The sequence below is a fragment of the Aythya fuligula genome, unplaced genomic scaffold (assembly GCF_009819795.1).
Source record: "Aythya fuligula isolate bAytFul2 unplaced genomic scaffold, bAytFul2.pri scaffold_95_arrow_ctg1, whole genome shotgun sequence".
NCBI classification, from domain to species: domain Eukaryota; kingdom Metazoa; phylum Chordata; class Aves; order Anseriformes; family Anatidae; genus Aythya; species Aythya fuligula.
Window position 1 is genome coordinate 1 of NW_022474020.1, and position 24719 is coordinate 24719.

Here is a 24719-nt window from a genome sequence, read left to right on the forward strand (position 1 = left end):
TTAGGGTTAAAGTCAGGAAAACATATGCGTAAGTATTAGGTTAATGTTAAGAGTAAAGTTAAGGTTAAGAGTAAGTGTAAGGTTTAGGGTAAGGGTTAGCGTTAATGTAAGGGTCAGGGTAAGGGTTGGGGTAAGGTTTAGGTTAAGGGTTAATGTAAGCATTATGATAAGGGTAAGGGTGAGTGTAGGGTAAGGTTTAGAATTAGGCAAAGAGTAAGTGTAGCAGAAAGGGTAAGGATTACGGTAAGGGTAAGTGCTAGGATAAGTGTAAGGTTGAGGATTAGGTTAAGGGTAAGGGTAATGGTTTGGTAAGGGTAAGGGTAAGGTTAATTGTACGAGTAGTTGCCAGGGTAAGTGGAAACGTAAGTGAACATGTAAGTGTTGTTCTATGGCTTATGGTAAGGGTAAGGTTAAGAGTAAGTTTTATGTTAAGGATAAGCGTAAGAGTAACAAATAGAGTAAGGGTAAGGGTAACAGTAAGGTTAAGGGTAGAAGTATGTGTTAGTATGAGCTATTGTAAGGGTAGGGTAGGGTAAGAGTGGGTAAGGGTAAGGGTAAGTTGTATGGGTCATTGTAAGGGTAGAGAATGGTTAGGGTAAGGGTAAAGTGTTTAGGGTACGGTTAGGGTTAATTTTAGGTTAGGGTAGGGAAACGTAAGGGTAAGTATTAGGTTACAGCTAAGGTTAAGGTTAAGAGTAAGTGTAAGGTTTAGGGTAAGGGTTAGGGATAATGTAAGGGTCAGGGTAAGGGTTGGGGTAAGGTTTAGGTTAAGGGTAAAAGTAAGTATAATGGTAAGGGTAAGAGTGAAGGTTAGGGTAATGGTTAGATTTAGGTAAGGGTGAGGGTTAGGGTAAGATTTAGAATTAGGCAAAGGGTAAGTGTAGCAGAAAGGGTAAGGTTTAGGATAAGGGTAAGTGTTAGGATAAGGGTAAGGTTTAGGGTTAGCTTAATAGTAAGGTTAAGGGTAATTGTACGAGTAATTGCTAGGGTAAGTACAAGCGTAAGTGCACATGTAAGTGTTGTTGTATGGCTTATGATAAGGGTTAGGTTAAGGTTAAGGTTTATGTTAAGTGTAAGTGTAAGGGTAACGGAGACAGTAAAGGTAAGGGTAAGGGTAAGGGGAACGGTTAGGTTAAGGCTACAAGTACGTGTTAGGGTATGGGTTATGGCTAAGGGAAAGGCTTAGGGTAAGGGTAAGTGTAAGGGTACGGGTCAGGGTAAGGGTTAGAGTAAGGGTTAGAGTTACGGTTAGGGTTAGGGTAAGGGTAAGTGTTAGGGTAATGGTTAGGGTTAATTTTAGGGTTAGGGTGAGGGAAACGTAAGGGTAAGTAGTTAGGGTAATGTTAAGGGTAAGGTTACGGTTAAGAGTAAGTGTAAGTTTTAGGGTAAGGGTTAGGGTTAATGTAAGGGTCAGGGTAAGGGCTGGGATAAGGTTTAGGGTTAGGGTTAGGTTAAGGGTAAGGATTAGGGTAAGGGTAAGGGCATGGATAAGGATAAGTGTAAGTGTTAGGGTAAGGGTAATGTTAAAGGTAACAGTAAGTGTAAGGAGAAGGGTTAGGGTAAGGGTAAGAGTAAGGGTATTGGTAATGATAAGGGTGAGGGTTACAGTAAGGGTAAGTGTAAGGTTTAGATTTAGGCTAAGGGTAAGTGTAGCCGAAAGGTCAAGGTTTACGGTAAGAGTAAGTGTTAGAATAAGGGAAAGGTTTAGGTTTAGGTTAAGGGTAAGTGATAGGGATAGGGATAGGGATAGGGATAGGGATAGGGATAGGGTAAGGGTAAGGGTAAGGGTAAGGGTAAGGGTAAGGGTAAGGTAAGGGTAAGGGTAAGGGTAAGGGTAAGGGTAAGTGTAATGGTAAGGGTAACGGTAAGGGTAACGGTAAGGGTAACGGTAAGGGTAAGGGTACGGGTAGAAGTATGTGTTAAAGTATGGGTTATGGTAAGGGTAAGGGTTAGAGTAAGGGTTATGGTAAGGGTAAGTGTTAGGGTAATGGTTAGGGTTAATTTTAGGGTTAGGGTGAGGGAAACATAAGGGTAAGTGTTAGGGTAATAGTTAAGGGTAAGGTTAAGGTTAAGAGTAAGTGTAAGTTTTAGGGTAAGGGTTAGGGTTAATGTAAGGGTCAGGGTAAGGGCTGGGGTAAGGTTTAGGGTTAGGGTTAGGTTAAGGGTAAGGATTAGGGTAAGGGTAAGGGTATGGATAAGGATAAGTGTAAGTGTTAGGGTAAGGGTAATGTTAAAGGTAACAGTAAGTGTAAGGAGAAGGGTTAGGGTAAGGGTAAGAGTAAGGGTATTGGCAACAGTAAGGGTGAGGGTTACAGTAAGGGTAAGTGTAAGGTTTAGATTTAGGCTAAGGGTAAGTGTAGCAGAAAGGGTAAGGTTTACTGTAAGGTTTAAGGTTTCGGCTTAGGTTAAGGGTAAGGTAAGGTAAGGGTAATTGTACGAGTAATTGCTAGGGTAAGTGTAAGCGTAAGTGTACATGTAAGTGTTGTTGTAGGGCTTATGGTAAGGGTAAGGTCAAGGGTAAGGTTTATGTTAAGGGTAAGCGTAAGGGTAACGGATAGAGTAAGGGTAAGGGTAAGGTTAAGGGTAACGGTAAGGTTAAGGGTACAAATATGTGTTAGGGTATGGGTTATGGTATGGGTAAGAATTAGGGTAAGTATAAGGGTAAGGGTAAGTGTAAGGGTACAGGTCAGGGTAAGGGTTAGAGTAAGGGTTAGGGTTAGGGTTAGGGTAAGTGTAAGTGTTAGGGTAATGGTTAGGGTTAGTTTTAGGGTTAAAGTCAGGAAAACGTATGCGTAAGTATTAGGTGAATGTTAAGGGTAAGGTTAAGGTTAAGAGTAAGTGTAAGGTTTAGGGTAAGGGTTAGGGTTAATGTAAGGGTCAGGGTAAGGGTTGGGGTAAGGTTTAGGTAAGGGTTAGGTTAAGGATAAGTGTTAGGGTAAGGGTAAGGTTAATGGTAACCGTAAGTGTTAAGGTAAGGGTTAGGGTAAGGGTAAGAATAAGGGTATGGGTAATGGTAAGGGTGAGGGTTAGGCTAAGGGTAAGTGTAAGGTTTAGATTAGGCTAAGGGTAAGTGTAGCAGAAAGGGTAAGGTTTACGGTAAGGGTAAGTGTTAGGATAAGGGTAAGGTTTAGGGTTAGGTTAAGGGTAAGGATTAGGGTAAGGGTATGGATTAGGATAAGTGTAAGTGTTAGGGTAAAGGTAATGTTAAAGGTAACAGTAAGTGTAAGGAGAAGGGTTAGGGTAAGGGTAAGAGTAAGGGTATGGGTAATGGTAAGGGTGAGGGTTAGGCTAAGGGTAAGTGTAAGGTTTAGATTTAGGCTAAGGGTAAGTGTAGCCGAAAGGTCAAGGTTTACGGTAAGGGTAAGTGTTAGGATAAGGGTAAGGTTTAGGGTTCGGTTAAGGGTAAGTGATAGGGATAGGGATAGGGATAGGGATAGGGATAGGGATAGGGATAGGGATAGGGATAGGGATAGGGTAAGGGTAAGGGTAAGGGTAAGGGTAAGGGTAAGGGTAAGGGTAAGGGTAAGGGTAAGGGTAAGGGTAAGGGTAAGGGTAAGGGTAAGGGTAAGGGTAACAGTAAGGGTAAGGGTACGGGTAGAAGTATGTGTTAAAGTATGGGTTATGGTAAGGGTAAGGGTTAGAGTAAGGATTAGGGTAAGGGTAAGTGTATGGATAAGGATAAGTGTAAGTGTTAGGGTAAGGGTAATGTTAAAGGTAACAGTAAGTGTAAGGAGAAGGGTTAGGGTAAGGGTAAGAGTAAGGGTATTGGTAATGATAAGGGTGAGGGTTACAGTAAGGGTAAGTGTAAGGTTTAGATTTAGGCTAAGGGTAAGTGTAGCAGAAAGGGTAAGGTTTACTGTAAGGTTTAAGGTTTCGGCTTAGGTTAAGGGTAAGGGTAATTGTACGAGTAATTGCTAGGGTAAGTGTAAGCGTAAGTGTACATGTAAGTGTTGTTGTATGGCTTATTTACCATAAGCCATAAGGTCAAGGGTAAGGTCAAGGGTAAGGTTTATGTTAAGGGTAAGCGTAAGGGTAACGGATAGAGTAAGGGTAAGTGTAAGGGTAAGGGTAAGAGTAACGGTAAGGTTAAGGGTACAAATATGTGTTAGGGTATGGGTTATGGTATGGGTAAGAATTAGGGTAAGTATAAGGGTAAGGGTAAGTGTAAGGGTACAGGTCAGGGTAAGGGTTAGAGTAAGGGTTAGGGTTAGGGTTAGGGTAAGGGTAAGTGTAAGGGTAATGGTTAGGGTTAGTTTTAGGGTTAAAGTCAGGAAAACGTATGCATAAGTATTAGGTTAATGTTAAGGGTAAGGTTAAGGGTAAGGGTAAGGGTTAGGGTTTAGGGTAAGGGTTAGGGTTAATGTAAGGGTCAGGGTAAGTGTTGGGGTAAGGTTTAGGGTAAGGGTTAGGTTAAGGATAAGTGTTAGGGTAAGGGTAAGGTTAATGGTAACCGTAAGTGTAAAGGTAAGGGTTAGGGTAAGGGTAAGAATAAGGGTACGGTCGGGGTAAGTGTTAGAGTAAGGGTTAGAGTTACGGTTAGGGTTAGGGTAAGGGTACGTGTTAGGGTAATGGTTAGGGTTAATTTTAGGGTTAGAGTGAGGGATACATAAGGGTAAGTGTTAGGGTAATGGTTAAGGGTAAGTTTAAGGTTAAGAGTAAGTGTAAGTTTTAGGGTAAGGATTAGGGTTAATGTAAGGGTCAGGGTAAGGGCTGGGGTAAGGTTTAGGGTTAGGGTTAGGTTAAGGGTAAGGATTAGGGTTAGGGTAAGGGTTAGGGTAAGGGTAAGGGTATGGATAAGGATATCTGTAATTGTTAGGGTAAAGGTAATGTTAAAGGTAACAGTAAGTGTAAGGAGAAGGGTTAGGGTAAGGGTAAGAGTAAGGGTATTGGTAATGATAAGGGTGAGGGTTACAGTAGGGGTAAGTGTAAGGTTTAGATTTAGGCTAAGGGTAAGTGTAGCAGAAAGGGTAAGCTTTACATTAAGGTTTAACGTTTAGTTTTAGGTTAAAGTTAAGGGTAAGGGTACGGGTTAGGGTAAGGGTTAGAGTAAGGGTTTGTGTAAGGGTAAGGGTAAGGGTTAGGATAAGTGTAAGGGTGCAAGCAAGGATTAGGGCAAGAGTAAGTGTAAGGGTAATAGTAAGGGTTAGGGTAAGTGTAAGGGTATGGGAAAGTGTTAGGATATGGTTTAGGGGAAGCGGAAGGGTAAGGGTTAGGTTAAGTGTAAGAGGAAGGGGAAGGAAAGGGGAAGGGTAAGGAAAAAGTAAAGGTAAGGATTTGGGTAATGGTAAGGGTGAGAAGGTTTAGGGTAAGGGTTACGGTAAGGGTTAGGTAACGCAGTGTACAACCTGGGACGTCACACGCAGAGCTGCCTCTGGCAAGGTGAGTGAGGAACAGATGTAGCAGTTGTTGTGTTGTAGGTCTCACTGTTCCTCTAAGCATCCCCTCTTTGTCTTTTAGAGGTGTTGTAGCTGTTTGAAGAGGGTAGATTGAAGCATCTGCCTCGGGGGCTGGTAAGCGGCAGAGGTAAGGGAGCAGATGAGAGTAACTTACCATGTTGTGCTGTGTCTTTGGATGCTGCATAGGCCTATGCGTTTCTTTTTCTTTCACAGGTGTCTCGCACAGGCTCAAAGGAGCAAACTGCACTCTGAAGAGCTGTGTAAGAAGAGGGGCCTAATAAAGCACTAATACTTTTTTTGGCATATGTTTAGCGTTTGGGGCCTGTGTCTGGGATTTGGGCCCTGTCTCGAACCACTGGGGCTTTGTCCTGGGTTTTGGAGCCTGCCTCTAGAGTTCAAGGCCTGTGATTAGGCTTTTGGGGTCTGTGTCTGGGGGCCGGTATCTGGGGGCAAGGGAGGAGCTGCTTGTAGACCCTTGGGGCCAGGCATTGAGGGGGTTGGGAGCTGACTCTACACCTTTGGGGCCTGCTTCTGGGGGCGGGGGGGGGGGGGTTGAGACCAGCATCTGGGGGAGGGGTGGGAGCTCTTTGTATTCCTTTGGAGCCGGTGGGGGGCGGGGGGGGGGGGGGGGGGGGGAAGGGGAGGGTTGGTTGGGAGGTGCTTGTACACTGTTGGAGCCTGGGTTGAGGGAGGAGGTTTGGAGCTGCTTCTACACCTTTGGGCCTGGCATCGGGGGTAGGGGGTTGGGTGCTGGTTGTAGGGGCCTGTGTTTGGGGGGGGGGGCTTGGGACCTGCGTCTGGGGGAGGGGTGGGAGCTGCTTGTACACCTTTGGGGCCTGCATGTGTGGGGGGTCAGGGCCTGTGTCTAGCGGGCTGGGAACTGCTTGTACAATGTAGGAATCTGTTTCTGCAGGGTGGCTGGGAGCTGTTTGTACAACTTTGGGGCCAGCATCTGGGGGTGGCTGGGAGCTGCCTGTACACTGTAGGGGCCTGTGTTTGTGGGGGCCTTGGGGGCCTCCCTCGGGGGGGGGGGGGGGAGGGTTGGGAGCTGCTTGTATAGGGTAGGGGGCCTGCCTGGCAGGGGTTGGGAGCTGCTTGTAGAATTTGGGTCGCTGTGTCTGGGGGGCGGTTGGGGCCTGTGTCTCAGGGGTGTTGGGAACTGGTTGTACACCTTTGGGTCCTGTCTCTGGGGGGGAGCTACTTGTACACTTTTGGGGTCTGTATTTGAGGGGGGTTGGGAGCTGCTTGTGCACTTTTGGACCTATGTTTAGGCTGGTTGGGAGTTGCTCATGCATTCTAGGTGCCTCCCTTTTGAGAAGGGTTGGGGCCTGCATCTGTGGGTGGTTGGGAGCTGCTTGTACACTATAGGGGCCATGGTCTTGGAGGGGGGTCTGGGCTGTTTATACACCTTTGTGGCCTGTGTTTGGGGGGGGGGGGGTGGGCCTGTGCCTGGGGGAGTTGGGAGGTGCTTGTTCACTCTAGGAGCCTCCATTTGGGGGTCTTTGGGGCCTCCCTTTGAGGGGGAGGGAGTTGGGAGTTGGTTGTACACCTCCGCATCCCATGTCTTGGGGGGGGGTGGGGGGAGTGGGACCGGTCTCTGAAGGGGCGGGTTGTGAGCTGCTTGTACACCTGTGTCGGGGGGAGGGTAGGGGGGTGGCGGGGGGCCGGGTCCGGGTCTTGGGCCAGTGTCTGGGTGGAGTCCAGTTCTTGGGAGGGGGTGGTGGGTAGGAGCTGCTTGTGGGCAGTTGGGGTCTGCATCTGGGTGTGGTTGGTGCCTGCTTCTGTTTGGCAGTTTGGGGCCTGCTTGTAGACTTGTGCAGCCTGGGTTTGGGGGCTTTTTCTGTAACGTTTGGGGTCCTGCATTTTTGCTTGGGATGCATCTTGAGCTTTTGAGGCCTAGCAGTAGCATTTGGGGCCTGCATCTGGGGCTTTTCTGTAGCATTTTGGTTGCGTATTTGTGATTTGGGGCCTGTATCAGTGGGTTTTGCCTTTTTTGTAGTTTCCATCTTTGTGTGTGTGTGTTTCGTTGTTGGTTGTCTGGGGTTAGGGGCAGTTTGGGGTTTGGATTAAGGTCAGTGTCATTAGCGTTAGGGGGTTGATAATAAGGGTTAGGGTTGTGGTTAGAGTTGTTAGGTTTAAGGGGAATAAGGATTTCAGGGTAAGGGGATCAAGGTTGTGGGAATAAAAATGTTGTTTTTGCGCAGTTACATCCTGTAGAGGGAAGGAAGGTGGTATTGAGATATGCTTGCAGTGATAAGACAGCTTAACAGTGTGAAATGAGTTCATCTGATTCGTGTCAATATGGAACAATGCTAGGGCCGCATGATATGATGAAAAGTCTGAGAAAACCAGAGTGGTTAATATATATAGTTCTTGTATCTTCCAAAGGAATGGTCCAGCAATTCGGGTCAATAGGGGATAAGAGAACAAAGGGGTTTCAGAATAACTGCTAACTATTACAACTGTTGCATGGGACACTATGCAAGTGTCTGCCATCCAGCCAAGATGGACAAAGGAGATGGACAAGAGAAAAGCCTGGGAGGAAGACTACGAGCCTTCAGTACGAGCGACCCCCAGCGGGACCACCGGAGACTGATAACGCCTGCACCAGTGGGAGGGTTTGGATTCTGGGAACTAATTAGAATAACCCTGCCTTTTGTAGAAGTAGTAATGAATATGTATTAGCCTAGCAGCATAAAAACCAGCCGCCTGATGTAACTTGTGTGCGTCTTGGTGGAGCAGAGACTCCTGGCGCACCCAGCGCTGCTTGCTTACCTCTATTCATTTAATAAATCATAAACATTAATTGCAATCCTATTTGGGACCCAGTCATTTATTACAAGTGGGCGCTCGTCCGGGAGGGCTTTGGTTCCTGATTTCTGGTTTGATCTAGGAGAGGCACCCCCACCATTTGGTGGCTGCTGTTTGAGTCAGGTCGGAACTAATGGCATCTTGAACCTGAATAAAGGTAAGCAAAGTTTCTGATTCTTTTTTTCAGCTCCCTTGCCAGCTGCAGCACTATATTTTGCCCGTAACTGTGTGTGTGAAGATCCGAACGAAGATGACGGAGTCGTAAGCATTTAAAGCGTATACCGTTCGGTTGGGTGGGGTTCGGTTGCCTGTGTGTGTAAGAGTGTGACTGAGATGGAACTTAGTTCCGAAGCGATTGTGAAGGTCTTCTAACCACGTTTTCAATCTCCCACGAGGGATGTGGCCAGTGAAGGACCGAAGGGATTCCTATAGGATTTGTGGGTGTGTGATAGGTCCTCGACCCCCTGCAAGACACTCTTACTAAGGTAACCAAGGGCTGTGGGAATTGCCATAGTAAAATTCCTAGATGGGTCAGACAAAATCGAAGACCAGAGACCAGAAGAAAGGGAGCAAATTACCAGTCATACCACCAGAAAGTCCATTAGGAATAACGATTAGAAATTGGAATGATAGGGGCCCCAGAAAAGGAAAAAGTAAATTAAAAATGGTCCAGTATTGTGTGACAGAATGGCCAAAGGAGCCTTTAAGACTACATGTCTTTTGGCCTGTTTTTGGATCCTTCGAAGACTGGATTTGCCAGGCCTTAAATATCCATGTTAATTCAAAGGAACCTTTTAGCCAGGAAGAAAGTGATTATGCAGGATTATGGATCAGGAGGACTTCACGTCCTTTTCCAGCCTCAATATTTACACTAAAAGCAGGTAAGAAATTTGAAGAACAAGAAGAACATGACAAAGAAAAAGAAGATAAACGTGAGCCGTTGGATAAGCTACCACCTCCATATCCTAACAATCCACCCCCGGCGGCTCCCCCTCCGGTGGCTGTGGTATCGCCACCAGTACCACCGTTGCCCCAGCTTCCACCACCAACAGCACCAGAATTAGACCGACCTCCGGCCGCATGCAGGAGAAGTAGGACGGACGTATCTGAGAGGGCTTCTCTATATCCCTTAAGGGAGGTAACTGGTGTATAACTGGTGCGCGTCTTGGTGGAGCAGAGACTCCCGGCGTACCCAGCACTGTTTGCTTACCTCTATTCATTCAGTGAATTGTAAACTTTGATTGTAATCCTATTTGGGACTTTTATTTATTATAACAGACAACCTTGTAAAACGCAGACAACCAGAATCCTTACAGCAATTAGGTGGAAATCACGGCGTAAGAAACATTACCACCTCAAAGAGTAAAAACCTCAAAAGAAATGTGACTTGTAACAGGCCAGCAGCTGTGTATTTTCTGTGAAGCACCAGCTAGATTATGAACCTTGAATAGCACAGTTAAAGGGGAAACAGGGGAGGGTCCCGGTCCTCGGCAGAAAAAAAAAGTGTATAAACTGTGTATGGAATTAGTAGGCACCCTCCTGCTTGTGGGACACCCGCCATTGTAATCTCGAATAATAATGCTACTGTACTGAGATCCTCGACTCAGCCTATGCTATTTGCATTGGTTCATTATATTGATTCAGGGTTTTAAGGTTTCAGGGATTGGGCACTAGGGTTGGGTTTCAGGGTAAGGGGTTTCAGGGTTTATGTTTAGGATTTTAAGGTTTTTAGGGTTGGAGTTTTAACGGTTAGGGTTTTAAGGGTTTGGGGGTTAGGGTTTTAAGGGTTTCAGGGTTAGCGTGTTAGGGTATTAGAGTTTTTTGGGTTGTAGTGTTGATATGTTTTTTAGGGTTAGAGTCTTAAGGTTTTATTTTTGGTCAGTTATTTACGGTTAGGGTTTTAAGATCTTTTTTTTTTTTTTTTTTTTTTTTTTTTCAGGTTAGGTTCTCCAGGGCCAGGGTTTTGAGTATCCTAATTTTGGGGGTTTGGATTTTGAGCATCTTAATTTTGGGGGTTAGGCTTTTGTGTGCCCTAATTTTTTGGGATCGGCTTTCAAGCATCCTAAGTAGTTGGGTTAGGGTTTTGAGCATCTTAATATTTTGGGTCTGGGTAATGAGCATCCTCAGTTTTCAGGATAGGGTTTTGAGCATCTTAATGTTTCCAGGATAGGGTTTGGAGCGTCCTAATGTTTTGGGTTGGGGCTTTGAGCGTCCTAATGTTTTTGGGTTAGGGTTTGGAGCGTCCTAAATTTTCAGGATAGGGTTCTGAGCATCTCAGTGTTTCCAGGATAGGGTTTTGAGCGTCCTAAGTTTTTGGGATAGGTCTTTGAGCTTCCTAATGTTTTCCGGATAGGGTTTGGAGCATCTTAATGTTTTGGGTTTGGGTTTTGAGCGTCCGAATGTTTTTGGGTTAGGGCTTGGAGCATCCTAATGTTTTTGGGTTAGGGCTTTGAGCGTCCTGTTTTCGGAATAGGGTTTGGAGCGTCCTAGTGTTTTCGGGATAGGGTTTTGAGCGTCCAAAGTCTTTGGGTTTGGGTTTTGAGCGTCCAAAGTGTTATAAGTTGCCCCCTTAATTAATTTTCAGAGAGCATTGTATTAATCATAGAAAGGAATTTATTGAGTAAGCAAACATCAAGCAAAACAGCACTGGGCAGCCGGGGAGTCTCAGCTCCGCCAACGGCACGCACCTCACCCCTGCCAGGGTCCCTTTTTATACCTTGCTAATTCCGGGATTACGCAGCACATCCTGGTATATTCTGCGACTGCGCGCACTGTTGCGCGCAAAAGAATTTTTAAGAATTTAAATCTCTTTAAAAAGAAAATTAAGCAAAAGAATTTTCATAGTGTCTAGGCAAGCATTATGCAGCTCCTTACTTCAGCAGGGAGCTTTCGCAACTCCCGCTCCTCAAACAGAACTCCTTGTTTTTATAATACAAAAGACAATGAACAAACATTTATGGTGTATTACCCTAAGTTTTTGGGTTAGGGTTTTTTGCGTCTTAATGTTTTGGGCTAGGGCTTTGAGCATTCCTAACGTTTTGGGTTGGGTTTGGGTTTTGAGCATCCTAAGATTTTGGGTTAGGGGTTTTAGGCATAGGTCTTCAGGGGTTTAGTGTGGTAAATAGTTTGGGTTAGGTCTGTAGGGGTTTCGAGGTTTTTTGGATGTTCGGGCTTGAGGCTTTTTTTGTAAGGGCGGTGAGGGTTCCAGTGAGTGCTGGTAAATGCAGTTCTCGAGCACTCGGCCTGTGATTGGCCATGCTGGCTGTGCGGGGAATGCTGGTAGGTGTAGTTTTCCGGCACTGGGAGGCCATGTTGTGTGCCCAGAGCATGCCGGGAGATGTAGTTCTCGGGACTCCGGACTTCCGGGAGGCCATGTTGCGTACCCACGGTATGCCGGGAAACGTAGTTGTCGGATTCGGGACTTCCGGGAGGCCATGTTGAATGCGCAGAGCATACCGGGAGATGTAGTTCTCGGGAACTAGGGTTAGGGTTAGGGGCTAGGGCTGGGGCTAGAGTTAGGGTTTCGGGTGAGGGTTGGGGTTGGGGGTTATTGTTAGGGTTAGTGGTTTAGGGTTCGGCTTAGAGGGTTATGGTTAGGGATAGGTTAGGGGTAGGTTTAGAGGGTTAGGGTAAGGGTTAGGGGTTAGGGGTTGGGACTGTGGTTAGGCTTAGGGTAAGGGTTAGGGTGAGGGTATTAGGGTTAGGGTTCGGGTTCAGATTAGGGTAAGGGTAAGGGTTAGGGCAAAGGTAAGTGTTAGGGTAAGGCTAAGGGTAAGGCTTAGGGTGGGGATAAGGTTTAGGGAAAGGGTTAGGTTTAGGGTAAGGGTTAGGGTAAGGGTAAGAGTTAGGGTAAGGGATAGAGTAATGGTAAGTATAAGGGTAGGGTAAGGATTAGGGTAAGGGTAAGGATTAGGGTTAGGTTTAGGGTAAGAATAAGGGTAAGCTAATGGTTAGGATAAGGGTAAGGGTTAGGGTAAAGGTTTTCATTTGTTAAAGCTGAAACGCAGTATGCAATCTGGGACGTCACAGCCAGAGCTGCCTATGGCAAGGTGAGAGAGGAACACATGGAGCAGATGTTCTACTCCTAGTTTTTTCTTTATACGTAAATAAAAGTTAGAGCTAATTCCAGTTGGAAGAGTTCCAATTACTTGCTTGGTCATAATGTCTTTTAATATTGAAAGCTGCAGCAAAAGCATGGGGATTTTTGCTTCTAGAAACACCCTAGTTCTCTTGTCTGCACTATGCATGCTTTTGAGCTAAAACTGATTAAAAAATGAAAAGAAAAATCACACACACACACAAAAAAAAAAAAAAAAAAAAACACACCACAGCTGCTGCTGCTCTCTTCCTACTTCCTTGTGCTTTGCCCCTACCCTTCCCAGGTGATTGGGTTTGGGTGCTAGTCGGGGCCAAATGGTATATGAGTCCCAGGCATCCCCTCAGAGAGCTCATTCTGCTTGGGCTGCTCTTTGGGGTGTTTGTTTTTCCTTCGGTCAGTTGCAGGCTTCTTCAGGTGGATGAGAGTTTATGGACTGATGCGTTTCCAAGTAGCGAGGGGTACGCACATCTTTTTGAGGTAACAGCTAGTAGGATCTGTTAGAATAAACTAATGTAGTATTGATGCCTTTATTGCATGCAGTTCTTTATCAGGTGAGTAACTGTTGCGAGTAACTGAAGTCAATGTTACTTGGTGTGTTTGCTATGCAGTGCCTGTGCGGACTATTGCACGAGACACAGCTTTCTGACATCTGGCCCAGCAACTACTAAATAAGGGGAGGGGAGAAGCTGAAGAACGACCAAAGGACAAAGCCTGGGAGGAAGACTACGAGCCTTCAGTACGAGCGGCCCCCAGAGGGACCACCGGAGACTGATAACGCCTGCACCAGTGGGAGGGTTTGGATTCTGGGAACTAATTAGAATAACCCTGCCTTTTGTAGAAGTAGTAATGAATATGTATTAGCCTAGCAGCATAAAAACCAGCCGCCTGATGTAACTTGTGTGCGTCTTGGTGGAGCAGAGACTCCTGGCGCACCCAGCGCTGCTTGCTTACCTCTATTCCTTTAATAAATCATAAACATTAATTGTAAGCCTATTTGGGACTCGGTCATTTATTACAAGTGGGACCTCCCGATGGGTGGAAGCTGTCGGGATAGCTCGGGATGCTGAGGCGTGGTGCTGCAAGGAGGTTGGTGGTCGGTGGCGCCCTGGGGCAGGCCGAATTGGGAGGGGGCGAGGCGGCGGGTGGTCGGTGGCTTCTGTGGAAAAGGCGCTTGTATGGGGGGCTGCGCGTTCAGAGGAACCTTGACAGGCTGCAGATAGGGGCAGGCAGGAACCTTTTGAAGTTCAGGAGAGGGAAATGCCAAGCCCTAACCCTAGGGAGAAACACCTCTGTTTACCAGCACTGGCTAGCTCGATACTGAATAAGCATTTCTTCATGGAAGGGGTGCTTTGCTATTAGAACAGGCTGCCCGGGGAAGTGGTAAGAGACCCGATCCTTAAAAGTATTGAAGAGACATGTGGACATAGCCCGGGAGTCCGGCCTCCGGCAGGGCGGGAGCTGGCTCTTCCGAGCCCCTGTGCTCCGGTCTTGTGCGACGCGTTTGCAAGCAGCACCGGGTGCCGGGTCCGACATCGGACGGTTCGGGGACGGCGATTCCGGGGCCGTCGGCTAGCGGGGGCCGGCTATGTCGTGTCCCGGGGATCCGAATTCAGGGGGCGTGGGGGCCGGCCGTGCAGTGAAGCGGGGGGCTGGCGTCCGCCGGCTTCCCAGAGAGCGGGCTTTCGGTCCCGTGCGGTTCGGTGGCCGGCCGTCCCGAAACCCTGGGCACCGGTCTTGTGCTAGACTCAGCGGGCTCCGGGGCCGAACTCGGCTTCTCGGGGCCGGCGGTCGCGGTGTCCAGGTGTCCCGCCTCGGGCGGCGCGGGGCCGGCTGTCCCTAGCAGCTGGGCTCCCAAGAGCTTCTGGGCTCCCAAGCGTCGCCCAAGACCGGATCCCAGAGAATCGGGACGGCCGGCCACACCGCTGCGACTAGCACAAGCGTCTCCCGACAACGGAGCCCAGGGGCTTGCGAGGGTCAGATTCCGCGCCCCGGGATAGAGAAACGGGGAGCGCGGGTCGGCCGGCCGCAGCTTCGCACGGGACCGAACCCCCTGTCTCCGGGACGGCCAGACCCCGAGCCGGCAGACAGCAGCCTCCCGCTTCACGGCACAGTCGGCCCCCAACCCGCCCGAGTTCTGATCGCCGGGACACGGGACAGCCGGCCGCGCCGCCCGAGGCCGGACACCTGGAGCCCGGGACCGCCGTCCCTGACAAAGCCAAAGTCGGACCCGGACCCCGCTGCGGCTAGCACACGCGTCGCCCAGGACCGCAGCCTAGGACCTCGGGACGGTCGCATCCCGCGCCTCCGGCAGGAGCTACCCGGGAGGGCAGGACGGCCTGCCGCAGCTCCGCAAGAGACCGAACCTGCTGGATTCCGGGACGGCCAGAGCCCGAGCCGGTGGGCAGCAGCCTCCCGCTTCACGGCTCGGCAGGCACCCACGTCGCCCGACTTCGGACCCACGGGACAGCCGGCACCCGCGCCGCCGGAGGCCGGACACACGGGCCTCGGCATCGCCGTCCCCGAACCGCACGAAGTCACACACGGTCTCCGGTGCGTCCAGCACACGCATCGCAAAGACCGGAGCCCAGATTATAGGATCAGCCAGCCCCGCGCCGCCCGAGGTCGGACCGGGAACCCGGTGCGCTTGGCACATGCGTCGCCCAAGAACGGCACCCAGGGCCGCGGGATGGCCGTGCGTCACGCAGCCCGAGTTCGGACCCCCGGAACACGGGACAACTGGCACCCGCGCCACCGGAGGACAGAATCCCGTGCCCCGGGATTGTGTTGTATTTTCTCCCCCTCCCTCTTTGAGGAGAGGGGGAGTGAGGGAGCGGTTGTGGTGGAGCTCGGCTGCCCACCTGAGTAAAACCACCACTGTCCTTTTTGGCGCCCAACGTGGGGCTCGAGGGTTGAGATAACAGTAGTATTGATTGAAGTATTTACAACTAACATATTGGTTGTCATAATGCTCGGTTTTCTGGTAATACTTTTCTGTGTGGATATGTTGTATGTAGCCCACTCTCTGTTTTCTTTTTTCCTTTACATCCGATCGGAGAAAATGTTGAAGTCTGTGCTTGTTTTTTTTATCATGTTGTGCTGTAACATACTGGCCTTCAGTTTGGTTTGGTATTCAAGCCCGGCATTGTTATCCTCCTGGTCTCCTGGAGATTATATTATTGACAATATTAAGAATTACAGTGCCTTCTTTTTTGCCCCCAGCAGTCAATCAGTGAATAATATCGGGTGTGGTGCCTTCTACTTTTCTCCCTGTGGGCTAATTACAGCAGCCTTTCAGTATCTTGGATACCCCTGGTGAGATATTATCCTCCTCTTACTAGGTGTAGTGTTTGTCTTCTTCCCCAAGGCAAAGCAGTTTATTAAGAATATTATCCAAGGACCTGTCCCCAGACAAAGTTGTGGGTGGCAAGGTGTGTGGGGGGATTTGGGCAGGTACCTATCACGGTTTTCTCCTCCAATGGTTCTAAATTTCACCCCTGAACAAGTACAAAATCCAAGAAAGTTGGTAGAATGTTTGAAAGATGTATGCCCTGACCCTGGCAATACTAGAGAACTCCACTAGCTGGCTGCACTCTGCTGGGGTCTGGCTTACGCCTATCAGATGTCAATTAACATTGCCCAGCACCCTCAAGGGGATAGGGAGGTTCTTGAATTTGATGATGAGACAGCACACACTGTGACCACCCCAGAGGACCGACCATCTTTGGTATCAGTCGCCCCCGTAGTAAAGACAAAACAGTGGAAACGGAGATCAGGTCGTTTAGTAAGGGAAGGAGCGCCTCCTATGGATGAGGGAGAAGAGGAAAAGGCAAGCGGCTCTAAAGCAGCGTTATCACGGCAACATCACGAAGAAGAGACTGAAATCATAGATGAATCAGAAACTACTCGGTCTCTATCCTTGAGTGAGCTGCGAGAAATACGAAAAGACTTCAGTCGCCGTCCAGGTGAGCACATCCTCACTTGGCTGCTTCGACGCTGGGATAGTGGGGCCAATACCCAACAGCTAGAAGGCAACGAAGCCAAGCAGCTGGGATCCCTTTCTAGAGAAAGGCTCATTGACAGAGTAATTGGAAGAGAGGCACAAGTTATCAGCCTCTGGAGGCGAATCCTAACAGCTGTGAAAGAAAGGTATCCCCACAAAGAGGGTATTCTCTCCCAAGTAAACAAATGGACCACTATGGATAAGGGACCACTATGGATATGGATAAGATTCGAGCAGCTGCGGGAATTAGCTGTGCTGGAGATGCTTTATAGTGATATAAACAACGCCCAGGCACCTAAAGACCCCGATGAAGTCCAATGCACAGCGTCCATGTGGCGGAAGTTTGTACGGGCTGCACCCCCAAAACATGCCAGCACACTGGCAGTCATGGGTTGGGACGAGGGGATGGGGCCAACTGTGGACAACGTGTCCAATCAACTTCATAAATATGAAGAAAATCTCTCTGCCCCAGTACGGGGCTGCATTTCAGCTGTGGAGAGACTGTCCCAACGGTTAGATGAACACATAGCTTCGTCCTCACCTAGACGGAAAAATCTTTCCGCCTTCAAGCACCAGCAGTCCCCGGCTCAAACAAGGGAGAATCCGGGACGCACACCGCGAGGTACCTTGTGGTTTTATTTACGTGACCACGGGGAAGATAGGAGGAAGCGGGACGGTGAACCGACCTCGGCCCTAGCTGCTCGGCTACGTGAGCTACGGAAAGATACAGCAGCAACAAAGAGGGCCCCTAGGAGGATTGCTGCCCCAGTTTCTGTTGAACAGTCCCCCAGAGGGAGTAGAAGGAACAGTAATACTCCTGACCCTGATGAAGAGACTTCTCTTTCACGTTTGGAAGAAATAATTGATAGATACTCCGACCAAGACTAGTGGGGCCCTGCCTCTGGCCACGTAGAGGAGAGGGACAACCGGATTTACTGGACTGTGTGGATTCGATGGCCTGGCACACCGGAACCGCAAAAATAGAAAGCTTTAGTGGACGCAGGCGCACAGTGTACCCTAATGCCGTCAGGCCAGCAAGGGGCAGAACCCATCTCTATCTCCGGAGTGACGGGGGGATCCCAAGAGCTAACTGTATTGGAAGCTGAAGTGAGTCTAACTGGGAATGAGTGGCAAAAGCACCCCATCGTGACTGGCCCAGAGGCTCCGTGCATCGTCGGCATAGACTACCTCAGGAAAGGGTACCTCAAGGATCCAACAGGGTACCGGTGGGCTTTTGGCATAGCTGCCTTGAGCACAGAGAAGATTAAGCAGCTGTCTACCCTGCCTGGTCTCTCACAAGACCCTTCTGCTGTAGGATTGCTGAGGATTGAAGAACAGCAAGTGCCAATTGCGACTACAACTGTGCACCGGCGGCAATAGCGCACCAACCGAGACTCCCTGATTCCTCTCCATGAGTTAGTTCACCATCTGGAGAGCCAAGGAGTGATCAGCAAGACTCATTCACCTTTTAACAGTCCTATATGGCCAGTGCGAAAGTCCAATGGCGAGTGGAGGCTAACAGTGGACTATCGGGGCCTGAATGAAGTCACACCACCACTAAGTGCAGCAGTGCCAGACATGCTAGAACTCCAGTACGAACTAGAGTCAAAGGCAGCCAAGTGGAATGCTACTATCGATACTGCTAATGCATTTTTCTCTATCCGTCTAGCAGCAGCATGCAGGCCACAATTTGCTTTCACTTGGAGGGGCATTCAGTATACTTGGAATCGACTGCCCCAGGGGTGGAAACACAGCCCTGCCATCTGCCATGGACTGATCCAGACGACACTGGAACAGGGGAACGCTCCTGAACACCTGCAGTACATCGATGATATCATCGTATGGGGTAACACAGCAGAAGAAGTTTTTGGGAAAGGGAAGAAAATAATTCCAATTCTCCTGAAAGCTGGATTTGCCATTAAACAGAATAAGGTCAAGGGACCTGCACAGGAAATCCAGTTCTTGGGGGTAAAATGGCAGGATGGACGTCGCCACATTCCGACGGATGTGATCAACAAAATAACAGTTCTGTCTCCGCCAACCAGCAAAAAAGAAACAGAAGCGTTCCTAGGTCTTGTGGGATTTTGGAGAATGCATGTGCCAGGCTATAGTCAGCTTGTGAGTCCTCTATATTGAGTGACTCGAAAGAGGAACTGACCATTGAGGCCATCACACAGGTTACCCATCAGTGTGAGACCTGTGCTGCAATCAAACGAGCCATGAGGGTAAAGCCTTCCTGGAACAGGGGCAGATGGCTTGGATTTCGATATGGTGAGGTCTGGCAGATTGACTACATCGGACCACTTCCACAAACCCGCCAAGGCAAACGGTACATACTCACCATGGAAGAAGCAACTACTGGGTGGCTGGAAACATACCCTGTAAACCATGCCACGGCCCGAAACACTATCTTGGGCCTGGAAAGACAAGTGCTGTGGCGACATGGTCCACCAGAAAGAATTGAGTCCGACAATGGGAGTCACTTCCGAAACAATTTGATCACTTCCTGGGCCAAGAGACATGGCATTGAATGGGTGTATCACATCCCTTATCACCCACAAGCCTCTGGGAAGGTTGAGAGGTACAATGGACTGTTAAAAACTATGCTGCGAGCATTGCGTGCTGCGACATGGAAACATTGGGGTATAAATCTACCAGAGGCCACTTGGCTAGTTAACAACAGGGGGTCTGAAAGCCGTGCTGGTCGTGCTGAAACAAAACCCCTACACACAGTGGGAGAAGCTAAAGTCACTGTAGTGCATGTGGGGAAGTGGATGGGGAAGGCGGTGTGGGTTGCCCCTGCCATGGGAAAAGGCAAACCCACTCGTGGGATTGTCTTTGCCCAAGGTCCAGGGTATACCTGGTGGGTGATGCAGAAAGAAGGGGATATCAAGTGTGTGTCTCAAGGAGATTTAACACTGGGAGAAAATTAATCTTAAAGAGAAGCACAAACATAAAAATGCTTCAATGGACAGAAAACTATGGTGATGAGACCACCTATATACTAAACTGACCTAATTGTGACACAAATGTTATGGAATAAGGGGTGGAAGTTGTGTTGGGTCTGTCTGAGCTGGAGTCACCTTTTCCCTGCAGCAGCCCGCACAGTGCTGTACTCTGCACTCGTAGCTGGAACAACACTGAAATCACTCCAGTGTTGTGTCTATTGCTGCATAGTGCTGGCACAGCATCAGGACTCCTTCCAAGTCCCCAAGAGCCAGGCACGGGTGCCGGCTGTCCCGTGTCCCGTGGGTCCGAACTCGGGCTGCGTGGGGTCCGGCCATCACGCTTCCCAGGGCTCCGGTCTTTGGCGACGCATGTGTCAACCGCACCGGGTTCCCGGTACGACCTCGGACGGCTCTGGAGCTGTCTGTCCCTAGAACCTGTGCTCCGGTCTTGTGCGAGGCATGTGCCAGATGCAGCGAGGTCCGGAGCCGACTTCGGGCGCTTTGAGGACGGTGATCCCCCCGGGGCAATGGATTCTGTCCTCCGGTAGCGCGGGTGCCAGTTGTCCCGTGTTCCATGGGTCCGAACTCGGGCTGCGTGACGAACGGCCATCCCGCGGCCCTGGGCGCCGTTCTTGGGCGACGCATGTGCCAAGCGCACCGGGTTCCCGGTCCGACCTCGGGCGGCGCGGGGCTGGCTGATCCTATAATCTGGGCTCCGGTCTTTGCGATGCGTGTGCTGGACGCACCGGAGACCGTGTGTGACTTCGTGCGGTTCGGGGACGGCGATGCCGAGGCCCGTGTGTCCGGCCTCCGGCGGCGCGGGTGCCGGCTGTCCCGTGGGTCCGAAGTCGGGCGACGTGGGTGCCTGCCGAGCCGTGAAGCGGGAGGCTGCTGCCCACCGGCTCGGGCTCTGGCCGTCCCGGAATCCAGCAGGTTCGGTCTCTTGCGGAGCTGCGGCAGGCCGTCCTGCCCTCCCGGGTAGCTCCTGCCGGAGGCGCGGGATGCGACCGTCCCGAGGTCCTAGGCTGCGGTCCTGGGCGACGCGTGTGCTAGCCGCCCCGGGGTCCGGGTCCGACTTTGGCTTTGTCAGGGACGGCGGTCCCGGGCTCCAGGTGTCCGGCCTCGGGCGGCGCGGCCGGCTGTCCCGTGTCCCGGCGATCAGAACTCGGGCGGGTTGGGGGCCGACTGTGCCGTGAAGCGGGAGGCTGCTGTCTGCCGGCTCGGGGTCTGGCCGTCCCGGAGACAGGGGGTTCGGTCCCGTGCGAAGCTGCGGCCGGCCGACCCGCGCTCCCCGTTTCTCTATCCCGGGGCGCGGAATCTGACCCTCGCAAGCTCCTGGGCTCCGTTGTCGGGAGACGCTTGTGCTAGTCGCAGCGGTGTGGCCGGCCGTCCCGATTCTCTGCGATCCGGTCTTGGGCGACGCTTGGGAGCCCAGAAGCTCTTGGGAGCCCAGCTGCTAGGGACAGCCGGCCCCGCGCCGCCCGAGGCGGGACACCTGGACACCGGGACCGCCGGCCCCGAGAAGCCGAGTTCGGCCCCGGACCCCGCTGAGTCTAGCACAAGACCGGTGCCCAGGGTTTCGGGACGGCCGGCCACCGAACCGCACGGCACCGAAAGCCCGCTCTCTGGGAAGCCGGCGGACGCCAGCCCCCCGCTTCACTGCACGGCCGGCCCCCACGCCCCCTGAAGTCGGATCCCCGGGACACGACATAGCCGGCCCCCGCTAGCCGACGGCCCCGGAATCGCCGTCCCCGAACCGTCCGATGTCGGACCCGGCACCCGGTGCTGCTTGCAAACGCGTCGCACAAGACCGGAGCACAGGGGCTCGGAAGAGCCAGCTCCCGCCCTGCCGGAGGCCGGACTCCCGGGCTATGTCCACATGTCTCTTCAATACTTTTAAGGATCGGGTCTCTTACCACTTCCCCGGGCAGCCTGTTCTAATAGCAAAGCACCCCTTCCATGAAGAAATGCTTATTCAGTATCGAGCTAGCCAGTGCTGGTAAACAGAGGTGTTTCTCCCTAGGGGTAGGGCTTGGCATTTCCCTCTCCTGAACTTCAAAAGGTTCCTGCCTGCCCCTATCTGCAGCCTGTCAAGGTTCCTCTGAATGCGCAGCCCCCCATACAAGCGCCTTTTCCACAGAAGCCACCGACCACCCGCCGCCTCGCCCCCTCCCAATTCGGCCTGCCCCAGGGCGCCACCGACCACCAACCTCCTTGCAGCACCACGCCTCAGCATCCCGAGCTATCCCGACAGCTTCCACCCATCGGGAGGTCCCACTTGTAATAAATGACCGAGTCCCAAATAGGCTTACAATTAATGTTTATGATTTATTAAAGGAATAGAGGTAAGAAAGCAGCGCTGGGTGCTCCAGGAGTTTCTGCTCCACCAAGACGCACACTAGGCGGTTACATCAGGCGGCTGGTTTTTATGCTGCTAGGCTAATACATATTCATTACTACTTCTACAAAAGGCAGGGTTATTCTAATTAGTTCCCAGAATCCAAACCCTCCCACTGGTGCAGGCGTTATCAGTCTCCGGTGGTCCCTCTGGGGGCCGCTCGTACTGAAGGCTCGTAGTCTTCCTCCCAGGCTTTGTCCTTTGGTCGTTCTTCAGCTTCTCCCCTCCCCTTATTTAGTAGTTGCTGGGCCAGATGTCAGAAAGCTGTGTCTCGTGCAATAGTCCGCACAGGCACTGCATAGCAAACACACCAAGTAACATTGACTTCAGTTACTCGCAACAGTTACTCACCTGATAAAGAACTGCATGCAATAAAGGCATCAATACTACATTAGTTTATTCTAACAGATCCTACTAGCTGTTACCTCAAAAAGATGTGCGTACCCCTCGCTACTTGGAAACGCATCAGTCCATAAACTCTCATCCACCTGAAGAAGCCTGCAACTGACCGAAGGAAAAACAAACACCCCAAAGAGCAGCCCAAGCAGAATGAGCTCTCTGAGGGGATGCCTGGGATTCATATACCATTTGGCCCCGTCTAGCACCCAAACCCAATCACCTGGGAAGGGTAGGGGCAAAGCACAAGGAAGTGGGAATAGAGCAGCAGCAGCTGTGGTGTTTTTTTTTTTTTTTTTTTTGTGTGTGTGTGTGATTTTTCTTTTCATTTTTTAATCAGTTTTAGCTCAAAAGCATGCATAGTGCAGACAAGAGAACTAGGGTGTTTCTAGAAGCAAAAATCCCCATGCTTTTGCTGCAGCTTTCAATATTAAAAGACATTATGACCAAGCAAGTAATTGGAACTCTTCCAAATGGAATTAGCTCAAACTTTTATTTACGTATAAAGAAAAAACTAGGAGTAGAACATCTGCTCCGTCTTTTCCTCTCTCACCTTGCCATAGGCAGCTCTGGCTGTGACGTCCCAGATTGCATACTGCGTTTCAGCTTTAACAAATGAAAACCTTTACCCTAACCCTTACCCTTATCCTAACCATTAGCTTACCCTTATTCTTACCCTAAACCTAACCCTAATCCTTACCCTTACCCTAATCCTTACCCTAAACCTAACCCTTTCCCTAAACCTTATCCTCACCCTCAGCCTTACCCTAACCCTTACCCTAACACTTACCTTTGCCCTAACCCTTACCCTAATCTGAACCCGAACCCTAACCCTAATACCCTCACCCTAACCCTTACCCTAAGCCTAACCACAGTCCCAACCCCTAACCCCTAACCCTTACCCTAACCCTCTAAACCTACCCCTAACCTATCCCTAACCATAACCCTCTAAGCCTAACCCTAAACCACTAACCCTAACAATAACCCCCAACCCCAACCCTCACCCGAAACCCTAACTCTAGCCCCAGCCCTAGCCCCTAGCCCTAGTTCCCGAGAACTACATCTCCCGGTATGCTCTGGGCATTCAACATGGCCTCCCGGAAGTCCCGAATCCGAAAACTACATTTCCCGGCATACCCTGGGTACGCAACATGGCCTCCCGGAAGTCCGGAGTCCCGAGAACTACATCTCCCGGCATGCTCTGGGCACACAACATGGCCTCCCAGTGCCGGAAAACTACACCTACCAGCATTCCCCGCACAGCCAGCATGGCCAATCACAGGCCGAGTGCTCGAGAACTGCATTTACCAGCACTCACTGGAACCCTCACCGCCCTTACAAAAAAAGCCTCAAGCCCTAACATCCAAAAAAACCTCGAAACCCCTACAGACCTAACCCAAACTATTTACCACACTAAACCCCTGAAGACCTATGCCTAAAACCCCCAACCCAAAATCTTAGGATGCTCAAAACCCAAACCCAACCCAAAACGTTAGGAATGCTCAAAGCCCTAGCCCAAAAACTTAGGGCGCTCCAAACCCTAACCCCAAAACATTAAGACGCAAAAAACCCTAACCCAAAAACTTAGGGTAATACACCATAAATGTTTGTTCATTGTCTTTTGTATTATAAAAACAAGGAGTTCTGTTTGAGGAGCGGGAGTTGCGAAAGCTCCCTGCTGAAGTAAGGAGCTGCATAATGCTTGCCTAGACACTATGAAAATTCTTTTGCTTAATTTTTCTTTTTAAAGAGATTTAAATTCTTAAAAATTCTTTTGCGCGCAACAGTGCGCGCAGTCGCAGAATATACCAGGATGTGCTGCGTAATCCCAGAATTAGCAAGGTATAAAAAGGGACCCTGGCAGGGGTGAGGTGCGTGCCGTTGGCGGAGCTGAGACTCCCCGGCTGCCCAGTGCTGTTTTGCTTGATGTTTGCTTACTCAATAAATTCCTTTCTATGATTAATACAATGCTCTCTGAAAATTAATTAAGGGGGCAACTTATAACACTTTGGACGCTCAAAACCCAAACCCAAAAACTTTGGACGCTCAAAACCCTATCCCGAAAACACTAGGACGCTCCAAACCCTATCCCGAAAACAGGACGCTCAAAGCCCTAACCCAAAAACATTAGGATGCTCCAAGCCCTAACCCAAAAACATTCGGACGCTCAAAACCCAAACCCAAAACATTAAGATGCTCCAAACCCTATCCGGAAAACATTAGGAAGCTCAAAGACCTATCCCAAAAACTTAGGACGCTCAAAACCCTATCCTGGAAACACTGAGATGCTCAGAACCCTATCCTAAAAATTTAGGATGCTCCAAACCCTAACCCAAAAACATTAGGACGCTCAAAGCCCCGACCCAAAACATTAGGATGCTCCAAACCCTATCCTGGAAACATTAAGATGCTCAAAACCCTATGGCGAAAACTTAGGATGCTCATTACCCAGACCCAAAATATTAAGATGCTCAAAACCCTAACCCAACTACTTAGGATGCTTGAAAGCCTATCCCAAAAAATTAGGGCACACAAAAGCCTAACCCCCAAAATTAAGATGCTCAAAATCCAAACCCCCAAAATTAGGATACTCAAAACCCTGGCCCTGGAGAACCTAACCTGAAAAACAAACAAACAAACAAACAAACAAAAAACAGATCTTAAAACCCTA

General features: G+C 49.9%; 2 long non-coding RNA genes across 2 annotated transcripts; both read left to right on the plus strand.

Annotated features, from left to right (window-relative positions):
• The first annotated feature begins 5259 nt into the window (after window positions 1-5259).
• On the plus strand, window positions 5260-5658 carry LOC116501747. Its single transcript, XR_004254511.1, has 3 exons — window positions 5260-5379; window positions 5458-5523; window positions 5610-5658. It is a non-coding gene; the product is annotated as an uncharacterized LOC116501747 (long non-coding RNA).
• Window positions 5659-6066: 408 nt separating this feature from the next.
• LOC116501746 lies at window positions 6067-13027 on the plus strand. Its single transcript, XR_004254510.1, has 3 exons — window positions 6067-6091; window positions 8395-8468; window positions 12915-13027. It is a non-coding gene; the product is annotated as an uncharacterized LOC116501746 (long non-coding RNA).
• The last annotated feature ends 11692 nt before the right edge of the window (window positions 13028-24719 follow it).